The sequence below is a fragment of the Schistocerca serialis genome, chromosome 8 (genome assembly GCF_023864345.2).
Source record: "Schistocerca serialis cubense isolate TAMUIC-IGC-003099 chromosome 8, iqSchSeri2.2, whole genome shotgun sequence".
Classification (NCBI taxonomy): Eukaryota; Metazoa; Arthropoda; class Insecta; order Orthoptera; family Acrididae; genus Schistocerca; species Schistocerca serialis.
In genome coordinates this window covers 182,218,898-182,234,052 of record NC_064645.1, presented here as the reverse complement: position 1 = coordinate 182,234,052, position 15,155 = coordinate 182,218,898, and the positions used below count along the sequence as shown (strand labels likewise).

Below are 15,155 nucleotides of genomic sequence, written 5' to 3'. Positions count from 1 at the left end.
TGACGCCAACGTCCACGTATCGTCTCATGCGCCAGAGTTTACACCTCTATCCATACAAAATTCAAACGCGGCAACCCCTCAGCGCCGCTACCATTGCTGCACGAGAGACGTTGCTAACGATATAGTGCACAGGATTGATGACGGCGATATGCATGTGGGCAGCATTTGGTTTACTGACGAAGCTTATTTTTACCTGGACGGCTTCGTCAATAAACAGAACTGGCGCATATGGGGAACCAAAAAGCCCCATGTTGCAGTCCCATCGACCCTGCATCCTCAAAAAGTACTGGTCTGGGCCGCCATTTCTTCCAAAGGAATCATTGGCCCATTTTTCAGATCCGAAACGATTACTGCATCACGCTATCTGGATATTCTTCGTGAATTTGTGGCGGTACAAACTGCCTTAGACGACACTGCGAACACCTTGTGGTTTATGCAAGATGGTGCCCGGCCACATCGCACGGCCGACGTCTTTAATTTCCTGAATGAATATTTCGATGATTGTGTGATTGCTTTGGGCTATCCGAAACATACAGGAGGCAGCGTGTATTGGCCTCCCTATTCGTCAGACATGAACCCCTGTGACTTCTTTCTGTGGGGACACTAGAAAGACCAGGTGTACCGCCAGAATCCAGAAGCAATTGAACACTGAAGCAGTACATCTCACCTGCATGTGAAGCCATTCCGCCAGACACGTTGTCAAAGATTTCGGGTAATTTCATTTAGAGACTACGCCATATTATTGCTACGCATGGTGGATATGTGGAAAGTATCGTACTATAGAGTTTCCCAGACCGCAGCGCCATCTGTTGTGGAAAATTGAAACTACTGTAATTTCGAAAGTTTGTCTGCCTGAAAATGTACTGTTGTCCCAAGCATATTGCAACAAACGGTGTATTTCTATCGCTGCTCGTTAGTTTTTATTGCCGTTTCAAATATACCGGTCATTTTTGAAACACCCTGTATATCCGGGGAAACGGTCGCAAAGTAAATACGTCGTAGTTTAGACTGGTGCACTAGCGCTATGGTCTAGATGGAATACGTTTCCATGTCTTCCAGCAAGCTATTCAAATCAATTTCAGGTTGTAAAACCACATAGGTGAAAAAAATTATTACTTTGTGGTTGCCTAGTCAGCTGCAGGATGGGAAAAGAGCAGGGGAAAAGAGGTTGCTGATGATCCGTGAACGGCGCCCGTTTAAAGCAGCAAGCGAACTTTAAAAGATGCGGACAACCTGAAAACTCTCTGCGACCATCGCACAAAGTAGTACAAGCTTTGGAACTTACAGTTCATGAACAAAGTACTTAGAAATACACTTACTGCTGTGTGCGACCACATCCAACGGTACTTGGGATTACACACCATTCTATGCAAAGAAATTGTTCCCGTTCCTTCGGAGTTACGGGGGCTATATAATGATGCTATAATTGTTCTTGCAAAAATCACAACAATGGCTACTAAGAATCAAAGTCAGCGCTTCAGAAGGTAAAAAAAGAAAGTGCCATTTCATCCCCATGCTTATGAAACAAATCTTGAACATTTCCAGTTTTGTGAGTTGTGGAAAATTTAATTTTGTGCTAGAATATATTTCTCAGGCCATGTACGAATATTTTACGCAAAATAATTCCATACATTATGCCAGTAATAATAACAAAGTGGTCTGGCATTGTTGGCTGAAAGATAGCTAGGCACAGGTTCAGTCGAGAAGATATGAAGGTTTTCCTTCTTCTAGCCAGACAACAATTTACATTCGAGAAATGAGAGACGTGAAATTTAACTGCTGAGAGCAGGTGGCACTAATAAAAGTACTTGCAGCTTCACTGTTATATTTGTGTTTTTCAATATTATGAGATAGAAAAGAAGGCGTAACGCATTACCGGTGCATAACCTATTCAAGCTGAATAGCACCAAGTGGGAGGGTGTCAAGTATAGCGCCATTGTCAGATAGGCATATCAGCATCATCATCATCAGAGTCAACACATGTTCTCATTTCATAACAATGGAGAGAGTTCCCAGACATTATGCACAATGTAATCTGATTATCAGGAACTTTACGCCGACAGCTCTCCTCCTCTTCACGGTCACGTACAGTTGTGAAAATTTGATTAGCCCAACGCTTCGAACAAGATTCCTCCGAACGAACTGTACCGTACATACTTTACGACATCGACTGTGGAGGCTGTTACCATGCCAGTTATCACTGTTATCATTGAGAATCCTACTGTTGCCATGCACTGGAGAGCCAGAGAAACTGGTGTAGCGCCCCCGCGAGCACGCTCAAGTGCCGCAACAGGACGTGGCATGGACTCGATTAATGTCTGAAGTAGTGCTGGATGGAATTGACACCATGAATCCTGCAGGGCTATCCATAAATCCGCAAGAGTACAAGGGAGTGGAGATCTCTTCTGAACAGCACGTCGCAAGCCATCCCAGGTATACTCAATAATGTTCACGTCTTGGGCGTTTGGAGGCCAGCGGAAGTGTTTAATCTCAAGCGAGATCCTGGAACCACTCTGTATCAATCCTAGACGTGTGGAGTTTCGCTATATCCTGCTGGAATTGCCCAAGTCCGCCGAAATGTACAGTAGACATGAACGAATGCATGTGAACAGACAGGATGCTCACGTTCGTGTCACCTGTCAGAGTGTATCGTTGATTGTTTCACACACTGGCACTTGTTCATGGCCCAGCATTGAAATCTGCAGCAATTTGCGGAAAGGTTGCACTTCTTTCATGTTGAATGATTCTCTACAGTCGTCGTTGGTCCCGTTCTTGCAGGGTCTTTTTCCGGGCGCAACAGTGTCTGAGATTTGATGTTTTACCCGATTCCTGATATTCACCGTACATTCTTAAAATGGTGCTACGGGAAAATCCCCACTTCATCGCTACCTCGGAGATGCTGTGTCCCATCGCTCGTGCGCCGATTATAACACCACGTTCAATCTGACTTAAATCTTGATAACCTGCCATTGTAGCAGCAATAACCGATCTAACAACTGCGCCAGACACTTGTCTTATATAGGCGTTACCGACTGCAGCGGCGTTCTCTGCCTCTTTACATATATATCTCTGTATTGGAATATGCATGCCTATACCACTTTTCTTGGCGCTTCAGTGTATATTCTGCACATAAACTGATTATTTGCCTTCGTTCAAGTCTTTAGTTTTCACAAAGTATAGTTTACAGTATACGACGAAAACAAAAGACAGTGATAGTTCGTCACGGATGAGTCAGAAAACAGGCTTCAGGAATAGGATACCTTGATCGAGCTTTTCATATTAAATTAGTCTACGGTTTAAAGCTAAAATAATGCAGAGTTTACTCATCTACAGTAGTTTTATCCGGCAGTGCAACTTATTACGAAATCTACTAAATTTTTCTTTGCAGTTATTGTGTCTTTATTTTACAATATCTATTAATTCGATGAAAATGACCTTCAGACAGGCATGCACGTCAAAAAAAAAAGTCAAACCGTGTGGCAATCACATAATGCGCGAGCAGTGTGAAAGGCAGACACCATGAAGTATCAAGGTTTGAGCCGGTCCTGTAGACGTGCATGGATAGTCAGAATGGTTACCGCACGCGATAAGAGGGAAAGTCTGGCTCGAGTCCCGGTTCAGCACAAATTTTCATGTTTTTCTAGTTAATTGTGAAGTTGATGTGTAACTGTATTCGCAATTTGCGAATAAATTTCAAATCTTTTCCTTGTCTGTAATAGTTCATGTTCTCTGTGGGGCGGACAGTGGATGTATCTGGTCCCTCGCTTGTGCAGGAACAAGGAGAAAACTACAAAAGGCGTGACTTCTATCAGACTGAGATAGGGGAAAGATTGAGTAGACTCCAGCGGACTTGTGGGAGGGGGAAGGGAGGGGGTGCGGAGAAGTAGCTCAATAGGTCATCCAAGGCGTACACGTATTCTAATTTTATCAACAATATCGTGAGTACAAACGGCCGGTGAGCTCTACAGGCAATAACACACTACTGGCCATTAAAATTGCTACACCAAGAAGAAATGCAGATGATAAACGGGTATTCATTGGACAAATATATTATACGAGGACTGACATGTTATTACTTTTTCACACAATTTAGGTGCATAGATCCTGAGAAATCAGTACCCAGAACAACCACCTCTGGCCGTAATAACGGCCTTGATAGGCTTGGGCATTGCGTCAAACAGAGCATGGATGGCGTGTACAGGTACAGCTGCCCACGCAGCTTCAACACGATACCACAGTTCATCAAGAGTAGTGAATGGCGTATTGTGACGAGCCAGATGCTCGGCCACCATTGACGAGACTTTTTCAATTGGTGAGAGATTTGGAGAATGTGCTCGCCAGGGCAGCAGTCAAACATTTTCTGTATCCACGAAGGCCCGTACAGGACGTGCAACATGGGGTCGTGCTTTATCCTGCTGAAATGTCGGGTTTCGCAGGGATCGAATGAAGGGTAGAGCCACGGGTCGTAACACATCTGAAATGAAACGTCCACTGTTCAAAGCTCCGTCAGTGCGAACAAGAGGTGACCGAGACATGTAACCAGTGGCACCCCATACCATCACGCCGAGTGATACGCTAGTATGGCGATGACGAAGACACGCTTCGAATGTGCGTTCATCGCGATGTCGCCAAACACGGATGCGACCATCATGATGCTGTAAACAAAACCCTTGATTCATCCGAAAAAATGACGTTTTGCCATTCATGCACACAGGTTCGTCGTTGGGTACACCATCGCAGGCGTTCCTGTCTGTGATGCAGCGTCAACGGTAACCGCAGCCATGGTCTCCGAGGTGATAGTCCATGCTGTTGCAAACGTCGTCGAACTGTTGGTGCCGATGGTTGTTGTCTTGCAAATGTCCCCATCTGTTGACTCAGGGATCGAGACGTTTCTGCACGATCCGTTACAGCCATGAGGATAAGATGCCTGTCATATCGATTGCTAGTGATACGAGGCCGGTGGGATACAGCACGACGTTCCGTATTACCCTCCTGAAGCCACCGATTCCATATTCTACTAACAGTCATTGGATCTCGACGAAGGCGAGCAGCAATGTCGCGATACCATAAACTGCAATCGCTATAGGCTAGAATCCGACCTTTATCAAAGTCGGAAACGTTATGGTACGCATTTCTCCTCCTTACACGAGGCATATCACGGCATCTTCTTCCTGTCGGTTAAATTACGCGTCTGTAGCACGTCATCTTCGTGGCGTAGCAACTTTAATGGCCAGTAGTGTAGTTGCAGTGTCAGAACGAATACCAGAATCTGGAAGAGCAGACGATTTTTTTTTATTTAATATTCCCCGTTTTCAGTACGAAGAAATTTTATGTCCAGAATTAACATTAAGTAAAGAGAAGCAGGTTGATGGAAAAGGAAGGTATCACGCTGAAGAATCACAAAACGTTGACGGTGTCCGTTTATTTTCAATTTGCGATACCACTCCTTACTTCTATCTGTGAGGTAATACTCTACGTGAGAGAACCTCCTTCAGCTACACCACTATCAGACTATGCGCAATGCAGATCTGATCGTAATCTAATTAGTATTTCTACCCTAATGGTGAAACTGAAGGGGACGTAATATAACAGACTTTTAACTACTTTATCTCCCTCATCAGTTAATTTAAAAAGGGTTGTAGGGTCCGATCTATACTGATATTATAGATGCCCAGTCCGATTGCAAAGATTTATTAACGGAAAACAGAAATATGAAATTCGTGAGCTAAAGTAAATAACTCTTAATTAGTATGAATGCAAGAAGGGCTCTTAATTAGTATGAATGCAAGAAGGGCTGCGATGCAGTTGACAAAATGTCGGTAATGGATGGAGTCCCTACACCACGTGTTCCACTTAGAATATTGATAACGTAATCTGATTATAATTCACTGGTTGGACAGAGATTTTGAATGCGAAACTACGAGCTATTGACCCATATGTACGTGAAGCTATGACTGCTGCTGTTTGCAGAGGTGAATGGCTTAAACGGTGAGCAATTCGCCTCCGATATTCCCAACAAGCCGTAGCGGCACAATGCTTACCTTGCACCACTCGGAGTCTGCAATGCGGTCAACTTCACGCCACAGCGGTGACTCGAACAAAGTACCACAGCTTTCTCTGCTCGATACGGGACCCAGAACTGTATCCACAAAACAGAAACGAAGTTGCTATGTCACACATACCAAGGCTTCTCGGTAAGAAAATTCGCTCAGTTTTGCCTCTCAGCAACAAAACAAAAATCGACCTGAGTTACCTAACACTGTATGTAGAACACTTACACTTTCTTCTGACTGCAGGTCTCACTCCGGGAGTGATCTCGCCCGCCTTCCCTTTACTCACTGCTCATACTCGTCCTTAGTACTCTGTTCCTCAGTACTCAATGCTTCATGTGGAGTTCCTTAAAAAAGAACATTTCACCAATGGTTCGGTGTGAGCGGTGTTTGTCGCCAATAGTATATTTTTTTAATGCCTCCCTCCACCAGACGGGCAGATCCTTTTCCTCCAATCCCCTCTCTACTGCAGTACTGAACAGACGCCCTCTGGTACACATCTCGACGTCACAATCAGCTAGCCAGTCGAGACACAGATCCACCATACATGCAGGTACACTTGTGGGAGACTGCATGTTCCTCAAAAAATTCAGCAGTTCATCGAGCGCCTGTGCGACGGATATCAAACCACGCCGCTCCCTTACGGCGACCAAAGCGATATGTTTTCCATCACGGACCGATTCAGAATTCCTAGGAAGATCCGTGGAATAAAAATCGTCGCGGTTATCTGCGAAAGCGGTGCCATTCTCTCTCTCCTCTGCAAGGATCTGTTAGTATGGCATACGCCGAGCGGTACGGCTGCAGTTATATTTTAAGGAAGTGAAACATGTTGATTTACTGATTAATTATTCAAGATGAGCAGAGAGACTGAAGCATTTTGAGAAAAATAATTTATTATGACTGTCTTCATGAGTAATAGAAGAGGATTTAATTTAACATAATTGATTTCACATTTTGTACTTTATTGCCGCAGATCGCAGTTACCATTTTTGATTTAAGTAGTCAGAGACTTGACTAGGGTGAAAGACAAACAGCCATGCGTAATCTTCATGCTGAATTTGCCGGCAGGAATAACTGTTGAATATTTAACGTCATTTTTACGAGTTCCATTTTTGAAAAGATCTCATTTGATGTTAAAGACTACTTTACGTTTGTCCACTCAAGAACTCGAATTTTTTGTGTATCAATGTTTATGAAGCAAAGAAAGCGAGAATTTTTCAATACAGAACTTCCATAACCAGACAACTAGTTACATTTGATATTATCATTTTTCCGGGTCATCGGTCCCCGCCAAAATATGAGTTATCAATTGTGCTTATTCAGAGTTCTTACGAACCAAGTATGATTTGCCCATTAAAAAAAAAAGAGCGCATTGTACTAGGCGCATCTCGGCAGTTGGTTGTAGCTCAGCAAACGCGACACGCTTTCAGGACAAGAGCAGTGTCATGATGTTTCCATAGTGCAACGGATAAGCCAAAATTAGGCAATAAAAAAGGGAACATTGAGTTTTTTAGGACCACTTTATCAGATTAAAAGTTCAGTGATTCACAGAGTTGAAGTCGTAACTTGTCATTACGAATGTTTAAGCAGGAGGGGGACCAGAAAGGCAGTTTCAAGTTACTTTCTCGCTAAAGAATGTCTTTGAAGGAAAAGTTTTAGGGAAAAAACCAAGAGGCAGGCCAAGAGCAACGTATTTTAATAGCATCGAATAAGATGTGGGGATAAAATCGTATGAAGAATTGAACAGGATGACAGGGGAGAGAGGGACGTGGCTAAAACTACAAGGCGTAGCCTTTAGTTTGTGACGACGATTATCTCGCAGTCAAATTCTTATGTTCTATGTGGAAAAAGTTTTCGTAAGCTTACATATAGCTCACACTAATAGCAAGGAAACCCTTTAATAAATAGCAAAAGTCAAATTATTGTTTATTAAGATAACTTACAACATGAGCTCAGTCCCTCACATTCTGTAAATTGCAGGAATAAAGTGCTGTTGTGATGTCTACTCTAGAGACTGCACCCATCTGCAGTCTTAGCTATTCATGAGGAAAACAGCTTCCCACATGAGCACAATAACATCTCCTCAAAAATACTGCCCGAAAAATTATCCATGCCTAATCACTGTCAAACTTGTACACTGCTCAATGAACAGGTCAGTGACTCTCCTTAAATTGACACGAGTGGCTTAACCTGCAAACGGTGCACAAATGTGTTCAGTTACGTGGAAGAAAGGCGAGTTCAAAGGACTAGTCAGTTTTCAGAACATACTGTGCGAATCTAGTCAAAGAAAGCATTTTTGCAGAGAGACAGGGTGGGCTATAGATAACGGTAAGTGGGAGGCACAGAAAAAAAATGTGTATAGGCGGTGTCCTTGACTAATAACGTAAAATATCCGGGTGGCATACCAGACACAGCGTAAATTTTGAATAAAAATGAGCTGCAGTGGTGTGTGCAGACTTCTGTTACACGGAGTTCTGCCAGCGACATTGTCAAAGAGAGAGGAGGAGCAGTTTTGGGGCCACCTCTTACTATTTTGGTAGTAAACTGTGATGGAGAAATGGAAATAGGCGTTTAGCGTCATTGGCCGGGAGGCCCCATGCGGGGCAGGTCCGGCCGCTTTGGTACAGGTCTTACTACATTCGACGCCACACCGGGCGACCTGCGCGCCGGATGGGGATGAAATGATAATGACGACAGCACAACACCCAGTCCCTGAGCGGAGAAAATCCCCGACCCAGCCGGGAATCGAACCCGGGCCCATAGGACGGCAATCCGTTACGCTGACCACGCAGCTGTCGGGGCGGACAACTGTGATTAAAAGTCGTAAGAACAGTACCGCCAAGAGGGAGGTAAGCATAAGGAAATTATGGAACCAACAAAAGTATAACATCCTGTGGTGCCACCGCCAGACACCACACTTGCTGGGTGGTAGCCTTTAAATCGGCCGCGGTCCGTTAGTATACGTCGGACCCGCGTGTCGCCACTGTCAGTGATTGCAGACCGAGCGCCGCCACACGGCAGGTCTAGAGAGACTTACTAGCACTCGCCCCAGTTGTACAGCCGACGTTAATAGCAATGGTTCACTGACAAATACGCTCTCATTTGCCGAGACGATAGTTAGCATAGCCTTCAGCTACGTCATTTGCTACGACCTAGCAAGGCGCCATTATCAATAGATATTTAACTTGTGATGCCTGTACCGTCAGACCAATGTACACCACTTATGGATTAAAGTTAAGTATTACATCAACTACGTACTTTATCTGCTACTACTGTATTAATTCCCTTAACTGTTCCAGACCTCATGCCGGTTTGCATGAGCTTAAAAGCGTGCATTTCAGCCTCCTCTAGCAACACGGTGTTGGCTCTTCTGCCAACACTTCATATGCCGACGAGCTAAATCGCGTTTGTACCAATTGATCTTACCTAAATTACTTGTGTCATGGATTCGCCACAATCTCCAGATGTACTGTCCGAATTTTATCGCTTGCAGAATCAGCAGACGCAGGCCTTATTGGATGCCCTTGGACAGCTCGTCCAGGGTCAACGGGCCATGCAAAACGATGCGGCGGCCACCACTACTGCAGCCACGACACGCAGTTGCACCACCTTTTCGTCCTTTTGATGCGGCACTGGAAAGCTGGACGCAGTGGTCACGCCAATTTGGATTCCATCTCGCCGCCTACAGAATTCAAGGTATTGAGCGGCAGCCTTTTTTGCTTTCTTGTGTTGGCGTCCAGACGTACCGAGTGATAGTGAAATTATTTCCCCGACGCGACGCAGCAACTCTGTCCTACGACGAAATTTTGTCTGCATTAGATGCATATTTCAAAGAATCAGTCAATGTAGTTGCAAGAAGGTATACCTTCTTTCGTACAAAACGTACGTCCGGTCAGACTAATAGGGAGTGGGTTGCAACTTTGCAATGTGAATGTGGACTCCCTTATTCAGATACTATGGTGCGTGATGCAATTGCTCAGAACGTTTCTGATGTTCGTATCAGGGAACAGATTTTGAAACTAGTCAGTCCCCCCCTTCAACAAGTGATGGACATATTGGATAGGCAGGACACACTTGAATTTACTCAGGAATCATTTGAAACTTCGCCAGCCGTGTGTCACGTTAACCGGCCCTCCGGGCGAGCTGCACAGAACTGTAAACAGCCCTCGCGCCCGTCCGCGCAGCTGCCGCCAAGCCCTCCACTACGTGTGCCGCGCAAGCAAGCAAATGCAATGCTAAAGTCATGCCCGCGGTGTGCTACTAGACATTCGCGTGACAATTGCCCGTCACGCCAAGCTATTTCCTTTTTCTGTAATAAAAAAGGACATGTTCAGAGTGTTTGCCAGAAAAAGCTCAGATCGGACACTCACAACCATTCCAGGCCCTTTGCTTCGCGCCGGAATCGAACCACGAATACTCCGGCTCGTGAACCTTTGCCCATGGAAATTCATGTAGTTCATGCCACTCCGCCCATTGCTAATCTCTCTAACAGTGACTGTGTTCGTCTCACAAATAGTGTGCGTCGACATCGCCGGAAATCCCGTCAAGTAGCAAGTGCTTCTGTACCAGTGTCGGTTCACGTTGCACGAGACAGTCGCTCTTGTCGTCAGCAGGACAATAAACTTTTTGTAGACTTGGACATTCATGGCGAGGTCATACCATTCCAGCTCGATACTGGAGCTGCAGTTTCATTGATCAATAAAGACACGTACAAACAACTGGGCACACCTCCGTTGCGTGCCGCAAATGTTAGGTTAACTAGCTGTTCCGGTCAGAATATCCCTGTGTTAGGACAGTGCAGCCTTCTTGCAACATACAAGGGACACACAAAACTTGTGTCATTTTACGTTCTTCGTTCTTCTTCTGCAGTGAACTTGTTTGGTTTAGATTTATTTCAGTTGTTTAACTTGTCTATAGTAAATCAGGTCCTATCAGTGAACCAGACTGTGCCTTCAGACAGTGTTTCTCGTTTATGTGAAGAAGTTGCAGACATTTTTGCACCGGTCGTTGGTTGCACTAAGAACTATAAAGCACATTTGGAACTGAAAGTAAACGCGCAACCGAAATTTTTCAGAGCGCGCAATGTTCCCCACGCATTGCGTGATGAGGTCGCAAGAACATTACACGATTTGGAATCACAAGGTGTGATTGAACGTGTGCAGGCTTCTCTCTGGGCATCACCCTTAGTAATTTTGCCAAAACCTTCCGGTAAATTGAGACTTTGTGTGGACTTCAAAACTACAGCGAATCCACAACTGGTGATTGCAACTTTTCCTTTACCCCACCCGGAAGATCTTTCTGACAAACTGTGCCCGGGTAAATATTTTTCGAAGTTGGATCTCGCGGATGCGTACTTGCAAATACCGGTGGACGAAGAATCCCAGCGCGTTTTGCTGGTTAACACGCATCTTGGTTTGTATCAATTCAAAAGACCGCCATTCGGGTGTGCATCCGCCATTGCATTATTCAGCAATATCTGCAAACTGTTTGTGCGTCGGTCCCTACTGCAGCGAACTATCTGGACGATATTGTGATCTCCGGAAAGACGGAAGAAGAACATTTAGCCAATCTCCGAACATTGTTTCAGGTCTTGCGACAAAATGGTCTTCGCTTGCGGAAGGACAATTGCGTGTTTTTTGCTCGGGACTTACCATATCTGGGCCATGTACTTAATGCCCAAGGCATACATCCCAGTCCAGAACACCTCTGTGCCATACAAGACTTGCCTTCGCCGCAGAATTTGAAGCAGTTACAGAGTGTGCTGGGAAAAATTAATTATTACCATAAATATGTGCGCATCGCCTCTTCCATTTCAGCTCCGCTTCATCGCTTACGCCGTAAAGGTGTTCCGTTCGTCTGGACGACGGAATGCGAACGCGCCTTTCGCCATTTGAAATCGGCGTTGCTTTCCACTACTTGCCTTACGCCATTCGATCCCTAGAAACCCCTTTTGTTGATGGCAGATGCATCGGATTTCGGGATCGGTGCTGTGCTTGCGCACAAAGATGGATCGCATGTTCGCCCTATTGCCTTTGCGTCCAAATTGCTCTCGTCTGCGCGAAGAAATTATTCACAGATCGAGAAAGAAGCTTTGGCTCTCGTATTTGGTGTTACTAAGTTTCATGATTTCTTGTATGGTCGTCATTTTACCATCATCACAGACCACAAACCTTTGACATCGCTTTTTCATCCGAACAAGCCTGTACCTCCACGTACAGCGCAGAAATTCATTCGCTGGTCTATTTTCCTCTCGCAGTACCGGTACGATATCTTGTATCGGTCCACCGCTAAGCACGGAAACGCCGATGCGTTGTCCCGTTTGCCTGTTGCTGAGGATAGAGCATTCGATTCTTCCGAACTTGCTTGCCTGTTCATTGATGCGGAAACCGATGACGTGGTCGAATCGTTTCCGATTGATTTTCGTCGTATAGCTACAGCCACAGCTGCTGACCCTGTCCTTGCTACCGTTCTGCGTTTTGTTGCTACGCAATGGCCCTTGTCAAAGTCACGGATCGAGGATCCGTTGGTTCGCCGATTTTTTGCTGACAAGGAGAGGCTTTTTGTTCGACGTGGTGTTTTGCTGTGGCGTTCTGATAATGATCAGTCCAGGGTCGTGGTCCCACGTTCGTTACAGTCCTCTGTCTTACGGCTTCTCCACCAAGGAGTTGGGGTATAGTGAGAACGAAACAACTTGCTCGTCAGCACTGTACTTGGTTCGGAATCGATGCTGCGATTACAAATATGTGCTCTTCTTGCATGGCGTGTGCCGAACAACAATCCGCCCCACCGCGGAAATTCTTTGCATGGCCGAAAGCCACTTCCCCTTGGCAAAGCTTACACATCGATTTTGCTGGTCCATTCTGGAATGCTCGATGGTTGGTTGTGGTAGATTCATTCAGTAATTTTCCTTTTGTTGTCCGGATGTCTTCCACGACGTCATCTGCCACCATCCAAGCGTTATCCTCTACCTTTTGCATTGAAGGTCTTCCACAGACTATTGTTTCCGACAATGGCCCACAATTCATGTCCGCAGAATTTCAGTCATTCTGCAAGGCCAATGGTATTCAACATCTGACATCCGCGCCGTTTTCGCCTCAGTCAAACGGTGCCGCTGAACGATTGTTCCGGACTTTCAAGTCACAGATGTTGAAGCTGAAAGAGTCGCATTCTCGGGAGGACGCGTTATTGCTCTTTTTGTCCTCGTATCGCTCTCAGCCCCGAGATGGTCGCTCACCGGCTGAGTTGCTCCACGGTCGTCCTCATCGAACCTTGATGTCTTTCCTGCATCCGCCGCATCAGGTTCCTGTGCAGCGGCAGCCACCTGCTTTTGCTCCAGGCGACATTGTATACTATCGCAACTATCGAGGTTCACAGCGTTGGCTCGTAGGGCGCATTCTTCGCTGCCTCGGCCTCGCTATGTATCTGGTTTTGGGGGCCTCTGATGAGGTGCGTCGGCATCTCAATCAGCTGCGCCTCTGTCGTCGTACGGGTTCTGCCGCTCCCCGTCTGCTATCAGCGACGGTGCCGTCCGGTCAGCGCCCTGGGGACCCATCTACTGGCTCGCCTTATCCCCAGGTGTTACCGACGCTGCCTTCCATTTTGCCCCATGGCGACGCGCCGACGCCGCCGGCGCCTGTTCTCCCGCCGGCGCCGCCCGCAGTGGAAGCGTCGCTGCAGCCGCCAAGCGCCTCCCTGGGTCACGCGCCGCCGCTCGCTTCCCGTGACCAGTTGTCCTCCGACATGGAACTCTTGCCCGCTCCGGACCAGATGTCGTCTTCGCCCGTCGGATTCCCCGCCCCGATGGAGGTCGACTCTTCGGCCCCTCCTGTGTCTTTACGGGCGCATAAACCGCATGTTGGCGTGCACCCTGGACTAGGTTTTCAGGCGTTTCCTAGCTCCCCTCGGACCGAATGGCAGGGTGCGGGTGACACAGCCTCGCCTGTTGTTAGGCTCCCCACCTCGCCCCATACGTCAACATGGGGTCCTCCCCACGGCGGGCGGAAGCCTTATAACACAACCGTTCGCCGATTTGCGCGGGAGGAATGTGTTGTCACCGCCAGACACCACACTTGGTAGGTGGTAGCCCTTAAATCGGCCGCGGTCCGGTAGTATACGTCGGACCCGCGTGTCGCCACTGTCAGTGATTGCAGACCGAGCGCCGCCACACGGCAGGTCTCGAGAGACGGACTAGCACTCGCCCCAGTTGTACAGCCGACGATAATTGCAATACGTTAATAGCAAATACGCTCTCATTTGCCAAGACGATAGTTAGCATAGCCTTCAGCTACGTCATTTGCTACGACCTAGCAAGGCGCCATTATCAATAGATATTTAACTTGTGATGCCCGTACCGTCAGACCGATGTACACCACTTATAGATTAAAGGTAAGTATTACATCAACTACGTACTTTATTTGCTACTATTAATTCCTGCTTGCAGCTAGGGTGTCCATTTAATTATCATTTCATTTCTAGCAAAGCTGCATGGTCATATATAGTTAAAAAATATGGGTTCCCGGCCTCTGACCTTCTTGTGCGAACGCACACGCTATGCCTGAACTCGTACGGGACTTGGTAGATTAATCTGCCACGAGTAATGAGTATGATGGGCAAACATCTATTAGGCGCACTACGAATGTAGTGTTGTGGACATGTTGGGAATGTGGGTCTCACGGGGAGCGTGCAAGGGATAAGTCCCTGCAGACGCACTATCCTCTGTGCCCGTGGTGGCTCAGCTGGATAGAGCGTCTGCCGTGTAAGCAGGAGATCCCGGGTTCGAGTCCCGGTCGGGGCACACATTTTCAACATGTCCCCAACGAAGTGTATCAACGCCTGCTTGCAGCTAGGGTGTCCATTTAATTATCATTTCATTTCTAGCAAAGCTGCATGGTCATATATAGTTAAAAAACTATTAATTCCCTTAACTGTTCCAGACCTCACGCCAGTTTGCGTGAGCTTAAAAGCGTGCATTTCGGTCTCCTCTAGCAACATGGTGTTGGCTCTTCTGCCAATACTTCACATCCCACTTGTCGGAGTGTGGAATGTAAGTTTCAATGTGGTAGGGACGCTAGAAAAATCCAAAAAAGGAAATGCATTTGCTGTGTG

General features: G+C 46.4%; 1 non-coding gene across 1 annotated transcript; it reads left to right on the top strand.

Moving 5' to 3' along the window:
- Window positions 1–14,769: 14,769 nt before the first annotated feature.
- On the top strand, window positions 14,770–14,844 carry Trnat-ugu (transfer RNA threonine (anticodon UGU)). The gene has a single exon. It is a non-coding gene; the product is annotated as a tRNA-Thr (tRNA).
- The last annotated feature ends 311 nt before the right edge of the window (window positions 14,845–15,155 follow it).